The sequence below is a fragment of the Leuresthes tenuis genome, unplaced genomic scaffold, assembly GCF_036924035.1.
Source record: "Leuresthes tenuis unplaced genomic scaffold, fLeuTen1.0.hap1 SCAF_5, whole genome shotgun sequence".
Taxonomy (NCBI): Eukaryota; Metazoa; Chordata; class Actinopteri; order Atheriniformes; family Atherinopsidae; genus Leuresthes; species Leuresthes tenuis.
In genome coordinates, this window is record NW_027325359.1 from 25282959 (window position 1) to 25294949 (window position 11991).

Sequence of the window (11991 nt, forward strand, 5' to 3'; positions counted from 1 at the left end):
ACACCCACTTGCATCCGAAGACCTCCGCCCCCACTTTTGTTGATATTTAGTCGGTCATTCGCACCTTACCCGCTTTTGGCAAACTATGGCCTTCTTGCAGCCAAACACCTCTGATCTCGCTTTTGATGATGTAAGGTTGGGCATTCAGACCTTGCTTCCCCTGCTTTTCACCAAATGTAGTCGGACATTCACACCTTCTTGCAGCCGAACACTTCCGCTCCACCTTTTAGTGTTCTATCACACCTTTTTTTCACCGCATTTTATAGATTATGGTTGGAAATTCTCAACCACTCTCATCCGAAGACCTCTCCTCCCGCTTTTGTTAATATATTTGAACTTTAGTCGGACATTCACACCTTCTTGCAGCTGAACCACCTCCGCTCCCTGTTTTGATCATGTATGGTCTGGCAATACTACTTTTTCTTACCCGTTTGTGAGTAATTATGGCTGGACATTCACACCTACTTTCAGCAGAACACCACCTCTCTCGCTTTTGATGATGTATGGACCGGCATTCTTACCTTTTCTAACACATTTTTCAGCAATTATGGTCGGAGATTCACACCTACTCACAGACAAACAACTCCGCTCCCGCATTTGATGGTGTATAGTCGGGCATTCTCACCCTTTCTCATCAGCTTTTTGCAAATTATGATCTGACATTAAAACCTGCTTTTGATGATGTATGGTTGGGTATTCGCATCTTTTTTTTACCCATTTTTCAGCAATTATGGGTGGACATTCACACCTTCTTGCAGCTGAACACCTCCTCTCCCACTTATGATCATGTGCGGTTTGATTTTCGAAATTTTTACTTTATTTTTTTCTAGCAATTATTGATGGACATTCAGACCTTCTTGCAGCTGAACACCTCCGCTCCCGCTTTTGATCATACATTGTCGGGCATTCGCACCTTGTCTTACCAGATTTTTACAAACTTTAGTCGAACATTCACACCTTCTTGCAGCTGAACACCTCCGCTCCCTCTTTTGATTATACATTGTCGGGCATTCGCACCTTGTCTTACCCGCTTTTTACAAACTATAGTCAGACATTCACACGTTGCAGCTGAACCACCTCCACTCCCTGTTTTGATCATGTATGGTCTGGCAATACTACCTTTTCTTACCCGATTGTGAGTAATTATGGCTGGACATTCACACCTACTTTCAGCAGAACACCACCTCTCTCGCTTTTGATGATGTATGGACCGGCATTCTTACCTTTTCTAACACATTTTTCAGCAATTATGGTCGCAGATTCACACCTACTCACAGACAAACAACTCCGCTCCCGCATTTGATGGTGTATAGTCGGGCATTCTCACCCTTTCTCATCAGCTTTTTGCAAATCATGATCTGACATCCACACCTACTTGCAGTCGAAGAGTTCTGCTCCCGCTTTTGATTATGTTTGGTTGGATATTCGAACCTTTTCTTAACTGCTTTTTACAAACTTTGGTTGGACGTTCACACCTTCTTGTAGCCGAACACATCCACAGCTGCTTTTGATGATGTATGGTTGGGCATTCGCACCTTTTTTTTACCCATTTTTCAGGAATTATGGGTGGATATTCACACCTTCTTGCAGCGGAACACCTCCTCTCCCACTTATGATCATGTGTGGTTTGATTTTAGAAATTTTTACTTTCATGTTTTCTAGCAATTATTGATGGACATTCAGACCTGCTTGCAGATGAACACCTCCGCTCCCGCTTTTGATCATACATTGTCGGACATTCATACCTTGTCTTACCAGATTTTTACAAACTTTAGTCGAACATTCACACCTTCTTGCAGCTGAACACCTCCGCTCCCGCTTTTGATGGTGTAAAGTCGGGCTTTCGAGCCTTTTCTTACCCGGTTTTTAGAAATTATGGTTGGATATTCAGACCTTGCAGCCGAACACCTCCGCTCCCACTTTTGATCATACATTGTCGGGCATTCGCACCTTGTCTTACCCGCTTTTTACAAACTATAGTCAGACATTCACACGTTGCAGCTGAACCACCTCCGCTCCCTGTTTTGATCATGTATGGAGTGGCAATACTACCTTTTCTTACCCGTTTGTGAGTAATTATGGCTGGACATTCACACCTACTTGCAGTCGAACAGCTCTGCTCCTGCTTTTGATTTTGTTTGGTTGGATATTCGAACCTTTTCTTAACTGCTTTTTACAAACTTTGGTCGGACGTTCACACCTTCTTGCAACCGAACACCTCCGCTTCCGCTTTTGATGGTATATATTCGGGAATTCGAACCTTTTCTTACCCGTTTTTTACAAACCATGGTCGGACTTTCACACCTTCTTGTAGCCGAACAACTCCACTCCCGCTATTGATTGTGTACAGTCGTGTAGTTTAACCTTTTCTTACCCGCTTTTTAACAACTATGGTCGGACATTCACACCGTCTACAGCGGAACACCTCCGCTTCCGCTTTTGATGGTGTATAGTCGGGCATTCGAACCTTTTCTTACCCGCTTTTTACAAACTATGGTCGGACATTCAAACCTTCTTGTAGCCGAAAAGCTCCGCTCCCTCTTTTGATCATACATTGTCGGGCATTTGCACCTTTTCTTACCCGCTTTTTACAAACCATGGTCGGACTGTCACACCTTCTTGTAGCCGAACACATCTGCTCCCGCTATTGATTGTGTACAGTCGGGTTTTTTAACCTTTTCTTACCCGCTTTTTACCAACTCTGGTCGGACATTCACACCTTCTTACAGCGGAACACCTCCGCTCCCTCTTTTGATGGTGTATGTTCGGGCATTCGAACCTTTTCTTACCCGCTTTTTACAAATTATGCTCGGACATTCAAACCTTTTTATAGCCGAACACATCCACTCCTGCTTTTGATGATGAGTGGTTGGGCATTCGAACCTACTTCTTGCCCGCTTTTCATTAATTATGGGTGGACATTCACACCTTGTCGCAGCCAAACACCTCCGCTCCCTGTTTTGATGGTGTATGGTTGGACATTCGCACCTTTTCTCACCCGCTTTTTGCAAACTATGGTCAGCAATTCACAGCTTCCTCTCCACCATACTTGTATGGTGGGATATTCACACCCACTTGCATCCGAAGACCTCCGCCCCCACTTTTGTTGATATTTAGTCGGTCATTCGCACCTTACCCGCTTTTGGCAAACTATGGCCTTCTTGCAGCCAAACACCTCTGATCTCACTTTTGATGATGTAAGGTTGGGCATTCAGACCTTGCTTCACCTGCTTTTCACCAAATATAGTCGGACATTCACACCTTCTTGCAGCCGAACACTTCCGCTCCACCTTTTAGTGTTCTATCACACCTTTTTTTCACCGCATTTTATAGATTATGGTTGGAAATTCTCAACCAATCTATCCGAAGACCTCTCCTCCCGCTTTTGTTAATATATTTGAACTTTAGTCAGACATTCACACCTTCTTGCAGCTGAACCACCTCCGCTCCCTGTTTTGATCATGTATGGTCTGGCAATACTACTTTTTTTTACCCGTTTGTGAGTAATTATGGCTGGACATTCACACCTACTTTCAGCAGAACACCACCTCTCTCGCTTTTGATGATGTATGGACCGGCATTCTTACCTTTTCTAACACATTTTTCAGCAATTATGGTCGGAGATTCACACCTACTCACAGACAAACAACTCCGCTCCCGCATTTGATGGTGTATAGTCGGGCATTCTCACCCTTTCTCATCAGCTTTTTGCAAATTATGATCTGACATTAACACCTGCTTTTGATGATGTATGGTTGGGTATTCGCACCTTTTTTTTACCCATTTTTAAGGAATTATGGGTGGACATTCACACCTTCTTGCAGCTGAACACCTCCTCTCCCACTTATGATCATGTGCGGTTTGATTTTCGAAATTTTTACTTTAATTTTTTCTAGCAATTATTGATGGACATTCAGACCTTCTTGCAGCTGAACATCTCCGCTCCCGCTTTTGATCATACATTGTCGGACATTCATACCTTGTCTTACCAGATTTTTACAAACTTTAGTCGAACATTCACACCTTCTTGCAGCTGAACACCTCCGCTCCCACTTTTGATGGTGTAAAGTCGGGCTTTTGAGCCTTTTCTTACCCGGTTTTTAGAAATTATGGTTAGACATTCAGACCTTGCAGCCGAACACCTCCGCTCCCTCTTTTGATTATACATTGTCGGGCATTCGCACCTTGTCTTACCCGCTTTTTACAAACTATAGTCAGACATTCACACGTTGCAGCTGAACACCTCCGCTCCCGCTTTTGATGGTGTAAAGTCGGGCTTTTGAGCCTTTTCTTACCCGGTTTTTAGAAATTATGGTTGGACATTCAGACCTTGCAGCCGAACACCTCCGCTCCCTCTTTTGATTATACATTGTCGGGCATTCGCACCTTGTCTTACCCGCTTTTTACAAACTATAGTCAGACATTCACACGTTGCAGCTGAACCACCTCCGCTCCCTGTTTTGATCATGTATGGTCTGGCAATACTACCTTTTCTTACCCGTTTGTGAGTAATTATGGCTGGACATTCACACCTACTTTCAGCAGAACACCACCTCTCTCGCTTTTGATGATGTATGGACCGGCATTCTTACCTTTTCTAACACATTTTTCAGCAATTATGGTCGCAGATTCACACCTACTCACAGACAAACAACTCCGCTACCGCATTTGATGGTGTATAGTCGGGCATTCTCACCCTTTCTCATCAGCTTTTTGCAAATCATGATCTGACATTCACACCTACTTGCAGTCGAAAAGCTCTGCTCCCGCTTTTGATTATGTTTGGTTGGATATTCGAACCTTTTCTTAACTGCTTTTTACAAACTTTGTTCGGAGGTTCACGTCTTCTTGAAGCCGAAAACCTCCGCTCCCTCTTTTGATCATACATTGTTGGGCATTCGCACCTTGTCTTACGCGCTTTTTACAAACTTTAGTCAGAAATTCACACCTTGCAGCTGAACCACCTCCGCTCCCTTTTGATCATGTATTGTCTGGCAATACTACCATTTCTTACCCGTTTGTGAGTAATCTTCTAAAAGGTCATACCTGTCATTTTTTCCATTGAAACCATAAATATTTAAGAGGTTAAAGTCTTGCCCCATAAAATTCAAGTGTGCTAAAAGTGCCCGTCCGTCTCGCACCAGAACATGCGGATTTTTAATTAGAATGGCCACACCATCATTTTTAATTTGATTTGAGCCACTCCATATCGATAAATTGGGCCACATTTCCTCCCATTGTCTATGGTTTTTCAAAAAAGGTAGTCCACATTCTTGTATTAAAAACACATCTGATTTTATGGAGTCTAAGAAGGATATAATACTCTGGGCTCTTGTCTTTGATTTCACACTTCTCACATTTAGTGTTGAGAAGGTGAGAACCATTAAAAGGATAAAGGAAAGTAGGTATGTCATTTTCGTTTTTCTAAGTTATCAAAACAAATTACACACTCAGGTTAATTCTTGGGAAACTAGCTCTCCTTTTCGGACTCTCGTGTTGGCCTCTGATGCAATGTTGCATTTAACTTTGAGTCCCTGGGGGTTGATTGCAGAGCTAAAGGGAATCAGAGGACAACTCAGATGCCGTCCTCCTCGGCTGTTGACCTTCGGGGAGGTGAGTACCTTCACTAGACTCACCTGTCTGCTCTTCCTCCTCATTTAGCTTAGCTCCACCCTCTGCCTGTGAATTCTCACAGACTTCAGCACTGAGTGGTGAGGCCTCTACAGGCCCCTCTCCTTTTTGCTCCTCACTTCCAATCCAAGCTTTTAGCGGGAAGTTTGAATTTATTGGGTCAACCTCTTCACTTTGTTCACCAACTGCCACCTCTGGTCCTTCTCTTTGTTGGCTTGACTGTGGCTTTACCGTCTTTAATTTGTTGGCAAAAGATTTAGGGCAATCTCAGAAGAGGTGATTTAATTCTCCACAGAGATTACATTTCCTGCCATTTGGACACTCTCCAAAAGTGTCCCCAATTTCTCTGCACTTCCCACATATCACCTTGGTACAAGCCTCAACCAGGTGCCCATGCTCACCACACTTGCGGCAGAGCTTGGGCTGCCCCTGGTACTGGATGTAACCTCGGTTTTCGAGGTGGCCAGAGTGTCACTTTGCATCTCCGCCCACCCGCTGCACTGAGCACTCTTCAGCCCTTTTAAATGGTATAACTTTGCACTCCCGCACGCTCCAGCGAGCACCATTCAAGCAACAACTTTGCACTCCAGCTTCAAACATCGGCACAGTCGCAACAAGTAAGGCAACTCTACTCAGAGAAGTCACTCTGCACAGTAACAAGATTTCTTTTGCACAGACAGAAAGGGCTTCACCCGCAAAGGTAAAGCCTGCCAAAAATAGCAACAACTCATTAGTGCTGCTCTCCACGGAAGTCTTTAGTAAAAGGCGAAAGACTTGTACATTATGAAGAGAAACCAGAGTACGATTATCTGTCACTGCGGGAGCAGGGCATCAGGCTAGTTGGCATAGCCACCTTCCCCATGGTGAGCTTTGCTTGGTTGAGACGCTTGCTCCCCCTCCTTGCTCCTCGGCTGACCAAGTAGGAAAAATCGGGCCCTATTCGATGGCTGCCTTGTCTTTTACTCTGTGCAAAAGACAAGGCAGCCACAAACACCACGGGAACACCGTATTGAGGCTTTGTTCTGACCGCTCATTCAGTGTCGCGTTTCTTTCAAGCAATTCTCCCGGTTAGCCCGCACTCGGCTCGCCCCCAGAGCTGTGTTAAAGTCTACTTCGCATTCACTCTCTTTTCTCAGCAGACTAAAAGAAAGTTTCATCTTGGGCTCCCTAAAACTTCCATCCTGCACCACTGTTTGCTTTTTCACAAGAGCAGAGAAGAGCGCACCGTTCCCAGCGGCACTGCAGTACCGGGTCGATGCTTGGAGTGAACGGAGCAAGCTCCTTTTTCAACTCCTATTGCTAAAAATCCATTTAATATGTAGTCCTCGTACAAAGGCCATATCAGATATTAAACTGATAAGAACAGGTACTACACTTGATCTTAGCCAAAAGGCCGAGAAGCGATAACTGTCCACTGGTTCACGTCCGAGGGCCCTTCCTGGCACAATGCGCACTTGTAGCGGTGTTCTTTTTATGGCCAGAGGTGGCCAGAGTGTCACTTTGCACCTCCGCCCACCCGCTGCACTGAGCACTCTTCAGCCCTTTTAAATGGTATAACTTTGCACTCCCGCACGCTCCAGCAAGCACCATCCAAGCAACAACGTTGCACTCCAGCTTCAAACATCGGCACAGTCGCAACAAGTAAGGCGACTCTACTCAGAGAAGTCACTCTGCACAGTAACAAGATTTCTTTTGCACAGACGGAAAGGGCTTCACCCGCAAAGGTAAAGCCTGCCAAAAATAGAAACAACTCATTAGTGCTGCTTTCCACGGAAGTCTTTAGTAAAAGGCGAAAGACTTGTACGTTATGAAGAGAAACCAGAGTACGATTATCCGTCACTGCGGGAGCAGGGCATCAGGCTAGTTGGCATAGCCACCTTCCCCATGGTGAGCTTTGCTTGGTTGAGACGCTTGCTCCCCCTCCTTGCTCCTCAGCTGACCAAGTAGGAAAAATCGGGCCCTATTCGATGGCTGCCTTGTCTTTTACTCTGTGCAAAAGACAAGGCAGCCACAAACACCACGGGAACACCGTATTGAGGCTTTGTTCTGACCGCTCATTCAGTGTCGCGTTTCTTTCAAGTAATTCTCCCGGTTAGCCCGCACTCGGCTCGCCCCCAGAGCTGTGTTAAAGTCTACTTCGCATTCACTCTCTTTTCTCAGCAGACTAAAAGAAAGTTTCATCTTGGGCTCCCTGAAACTTCCATCCTGCACCACTGTTTGCTTTTTCACAAGAGCAGAGAAGAGCGCACCGTTCCCAGCGGCACTGCAGTACCGGGTCGATGCTTGGAGTGAACGGAGCAAGCTCCTTTTTCAACTCCTATTGCTAAAAATCCATTTAATATGTAGTCCTCGTACAAAGGCCATATCAGATATTAAACTGATAAGAACAGGTACTACACTTGATCTTAGCCAAAAGGCCGAGAAGCGATAACTGTCCACTGGTTCACGTCCGAGGGCCCTTCCTGGCACAATGCGCACTTGTAGCGGTGTTCTTTTTATGGCCATAGGTGGCCAGAGTGTCACTTTGCACCTCCGCCCACCCGCTGCACTGAGCACTCTTCAGCCCTTTTAAATGGTATAACTTTGCACTCCCGCACGCTCCAGCAAGCACCATCCAAGCAACAACGTTGCACTCCAGCTTCAAACATCGGCACAGTCGCAACAAGTAAGGCGACTCTACTCAGAGAAGTCACTCTGCACAGTAACAAGATTTCTTTTGCACAGACGGAAAGGGCTTCACCCGCAAAGGTAAAGCCTGCCAAAAATAGAAACAACTCATTAGTGCTGCTTTCCACGGAAGTCTTTAGTAAAAGGCGAAAGACTTGTACGTTATGAAGAGAAACCAGAGTACGATTATCCGTCACTGCGGGAGCAGGGCATCAGGCTAGTTGGCATAGCCACCTTCCCCATGGTGAGCTTTGCTTGGTTGAGACGCTTGCTCCCCCTCCATGATCCTCGACTGACCAAGTAGGAAAAATCGGGCCCTATTCGATGGCTGCCTTGTCTTTTACTCTGTGCAAAAGACAAGGCAGCCACAAACACCACGGGAACACTGTATTGAGGCTTTGTTCTGACCGCTCATTCAGTGTCGCGTTTCTTTCAAGTAATTCTCCCGGTTAGCCCGCACTCGGCTTGCCCCCAGAGCTGTGTTAAAGTCTACTTCGCATTCACTCTCTTTTCTCAGCAGACTAAAAGAAAGTTTCATCTTGGGCTCCCTGAAACTTCCATCCTGCACCACTGTTTGCTTTTTCACAAGAGCAGAGAAGAGCGCACCGTTCCCAGCGGCACTGCAGTACCGGGTCGATGCTTGGAGTGAACGGAGCAAGCTCCTTTTTCAACTCCTATTGCTAAAAATCAATTTAATATGTAGTCCTCGTACAAAGGCCATATCAGATATTAAACTGATAAGAACAGGTACTACACTTGATCTTAGCCAAAAGGCCGAGAAGCGATATCTGTCCACTGGTTCACGTCCAAGGGCCCTTCCTGGCACAATGCGCACTTGTAGCGGTGTTCTTTTTATGGCCATAGGTGGCCAGAGTGTCACTTTGCACCTCCGCCCACCCGCTGCACTGAGCACTCTTCAGCCCTTTTAAATGGTATAACTTTGCACTCCCGCACGCTCCAGCAAGCACCATCCAAGCAACATCGGCACAGTTGCAACAAGTAAGGCGACTCTACTCAGAGAAGTCACTCTGCACAGTAACAAGATTTCTTTTGCACAGACGGAAAGGGCTTCACCCGCAAAGGTAAAGCCTGCCAAAAATAGAAACAACTCATTAGTGCTGCTTTCCACGGAAGTCTTTAGTAAAAGGCGAAAGACTTGTACGTTATGAAGAGAAACCAGAGTACGATTATCCATCACTGCGGGAGCAGGGCATCAGGCTAGTTGGCATAGCCACCTTCCCCATGGTGAGCTTTGCTTGGTTGAGACGCTTGCTCCCCCCCTTGCTCCTCGGCTGACCAAGTAGGAACAATCGGGCCCTATTCGATGGCTGCCTTGTCTTTTACTCTGTGCAAAAGACAAGGCAGCAACAAAAACACCACGGGAAAACCGTATTGAGGCTTTGTTCTGACCGCTCATTCGGTGTCGCGTTTCTTTCAAGCAATTCTCCCGGTTAGCCCACACTCGGCTCGCTCCTAGAGCCGTGTTAAAGTCTACTTCTCATTCATTCTTGTTTCTCAGCAGACTCTTGGGATTTTATCTATAAAATGAATTCCTTCACTCAAACTATGTTAAAACTGCTTTGTCCTTCATATTTACCATGTCTAGAAAGATTTAAACAAGAAAAACAACGTTGTACTTTGCAGTAAAAGACAGAGCAAATCTAAAGTTTCATGAATCCGAGAATAAGCTTACTTTCATGAGTTCTTCACGATTTGGGATTTTGCTATAAAATGAATTCCTTCACTCAAACTAAATCGCTAATCTGTTACATGTAAGGCAGATGTCAAATTCACCGAAATAGGATCTAAGGGTATTCGGCCAATCGAGCTGTAGCAGCTTCGGTAAAAGAGTATAAGTTGAAGAGTTTGTGAATAAAGGTGTGCGCACACATAGTGAGCTGTAGGAAAATAGGCAGGGAGCAATGCCGGCTGGGGTATATGTTCTTGTATGTTGTCTGACTGTTTGATTTGAATGTGTTGTGTAAGTGTCCCGTTGAATGTTACATGTTTGGGCTTTGACACGCTTCACTGTGGTTGTTAACTGTGTGGTGTGTCCTGAAATGTTATATGTTTGGGCTGTGTGACATGCTTAATGCTTGTCAGTAGCTACCCACTTATTCATATATAGCAACTGACAACATAAGAAGTCCGGACATACTTTGATAGTAGTTGTAGAAGTATCCTTATTGATAATAGATAAACTAATTCATAGTGATAGAACAGTAGATGAACAGGTGCCTGCACATGTCTCACGAAAATAAAATGGGTGTATGATTGCTGACGGCAGAGCAATACTGCCAAACTTATGAGTTCTTGTGGCAAACTTGATTCAGTGTCTTGACGTGTATACGCTGTTTCGCTGACTTGATTGTCACAAGAAACAAAGTGTGTTTGATAAGATCCGACCATTTTATTACGGGAGGATCAGTATCAGTATTCGGCTGCAAGTAGGTGTGAATGTCCAACCATAATTTGTAAAAAGCGGGTAAGAAAAGGTTCTCATGCCCGACTATACATTAACAAAAGCGGGAGGAGAGGTCTTCGGATGAGAGTGGGTGAGAATTTCCAACCATAATCTATAAAATGCGGTGAAGAAAAAGGTGTGAATGCTACATAGAACACTCAAAAGTGGAGCGGAAGTGTTCGGCTGCAAGAAGGTGTGAATGTCCGACTATATTTGGTGAAAAGTAGGTGAAGCAAGGTCTGAATGCCCAACCTTACATCATCAAAAGCGAGATCAGGTGTTTGGCTGCAAGAAGGCCATAGTTTGCCAAAAGCGGGTAAGGTGCGAATGACCGACTAAATATCAACAAAAGTGGGGGCGGAGGTCTTCGGATGCAAGTGGGTGTGAATATCCCACCATACAAGTATGGTGGAGAGGAAGCTGTGAATGGCCGACCATAGTAAAAAGCGGGTGAGAAAAGGTGCGAATGTCCACCATTATACACCATCAAAACAGGGAGCGGAGGTGTTTGGCTGCGACAAGGTGTGAATGTCCACCCATAATTAATGAAAAGCGGGCAACAAGTAGGTTTGAATGCCCAACCATACATCATCAAAATAAGGAGCGGAGGTGTTCCGTTGTAAGAAGTTATGAATGTCCGACCATAGTTGGTAAAAAGCGGGTAAGAAAAGGTTAAAATACCCGACTGTACACAATCAATAGCGGGAGCGGAGTTGTTCGGCTACTAAAAGGTGTGAAAGTCCGACCAAGTTTTGTAAAAAGCGGGTAAGAAAAGGTTCGAATGCCCGACAATTTATGATCAAAAGAGGGAGCGGAGTTGTTCAGCTGCAAGAAGGTCTGAATGTCCATCAATAATTGCTAGAAAAAATTAAAGTAAAAATTTTGAAAATCAAACCGCACATGATCATAAGTGGGAGAGGAGGTGTTCAGCTGCAAGAAGGTGTGAATGTCCACCCATAATTACTGAAAAATGGGTAAAAAAAAGGTGCGAATACCCAACCATACATCATCAAAAGCAGCTGTGGATGTGTTCGGCTACAAGAGGGTTTGAACGTCCAACCAAAGTTTGTAAAAAGCAGTTAAGAAAAGTTTCGAATATCCAACCAAACATAATCAAAAGCGGGAGCAGAACTGTTCGACTGCAAGTAAGTGTGAATGTCAGATCATAATTTGCAAAACAACAACTATACACCATCAAATGCGGGAGCGGAGTTGTTCGTCTGTTAGTA

General features: G+C 44.9%; 7 non-coding genes across 7 annotated transcripts; all 7 read right to left on the bottom strand.

Moving 5' to 3' along the window:
• Nucleotides 1–6320: 6320 nt before the first annotated feature.
• On the bottom strand, nt 6321–6434 carry LOC140308319 (U5 spliceosomal RNA). Its single transcript, XR_011916277.1, has one exon. It is a non-coding gene; the product is annotated as a U5 spliceosomal RNA (small nuclear RNA).
• A 411-nt stretch (nt 6435–6845) lies between these two features.
• On the bottom strand, nt 6846–7036 carry LOC140307930 (U2 spliceosomal RNA). Its single transcript, XR_011915950.1, has one exon. It is a non-coding gene; the product is annotated as a U2 spliceosomal RNA (small nuclear RNA).
• A 308-nt stretch (nt 7037–7344) lies between these two features.
• Nucleotides 7345–7458, bottom strand: LOC140308205 (U5 spliceosomal RNA). The gene has a single exon (XR_011916172.1). It is a non-coding gene; the product is annotated as a U5 spliceosomal RNA (small nuclear RNA).
• A 411-nt stretch (nt 7459–7869) lies between these two features.
• LOC140307931 (U2 spliceosomal RNA) lies at nt 7870–8060 on the bottom strand. Its single transcript, XR_011915951.1, has one exon. It is a non-coding gene; the product is annotated as a U2 spliceosomal RNA (small nuclear RNA).
• A 308-nt stretch (nt 8061–8368) lies between these two features.
• Nucleotides 8369–8482, bottom strand: LOC140308206 (U5 spliceosomal RNA). Its single transcript, XR_011916174.1, has one exon. It is a non-coding gene; the product is annotated as a U5 spliceosomal RNA (small nuclear RNA).
• Nucleotides 8483–8893: 411 nt separating this feature from the next.
• LOC140308068 (U2 spliceosomal RNA) lies at nt 8894–9084 on the bottom strand. Its single transcript, XR_011916054.1, has one exon. It is a non-coding gene; the product is annotated as a U2 spliceosomal RNA (small nuclear RNA).
• Nucleotides 9085–9369: 285 nt separating this feature from the next.
• Nucleotides 9370–9483, bottom strand: LOC140308207 (U5 spliceosomal RNA). Its single transcript, XR_011916175.1, has one exon. It is a non-coding gene; the product is annotated as a U5 spliceosomal RNA (small nuclear RNA).
• Nucleotides 9484–11991: the final 2508 nt, after the last annotated feature.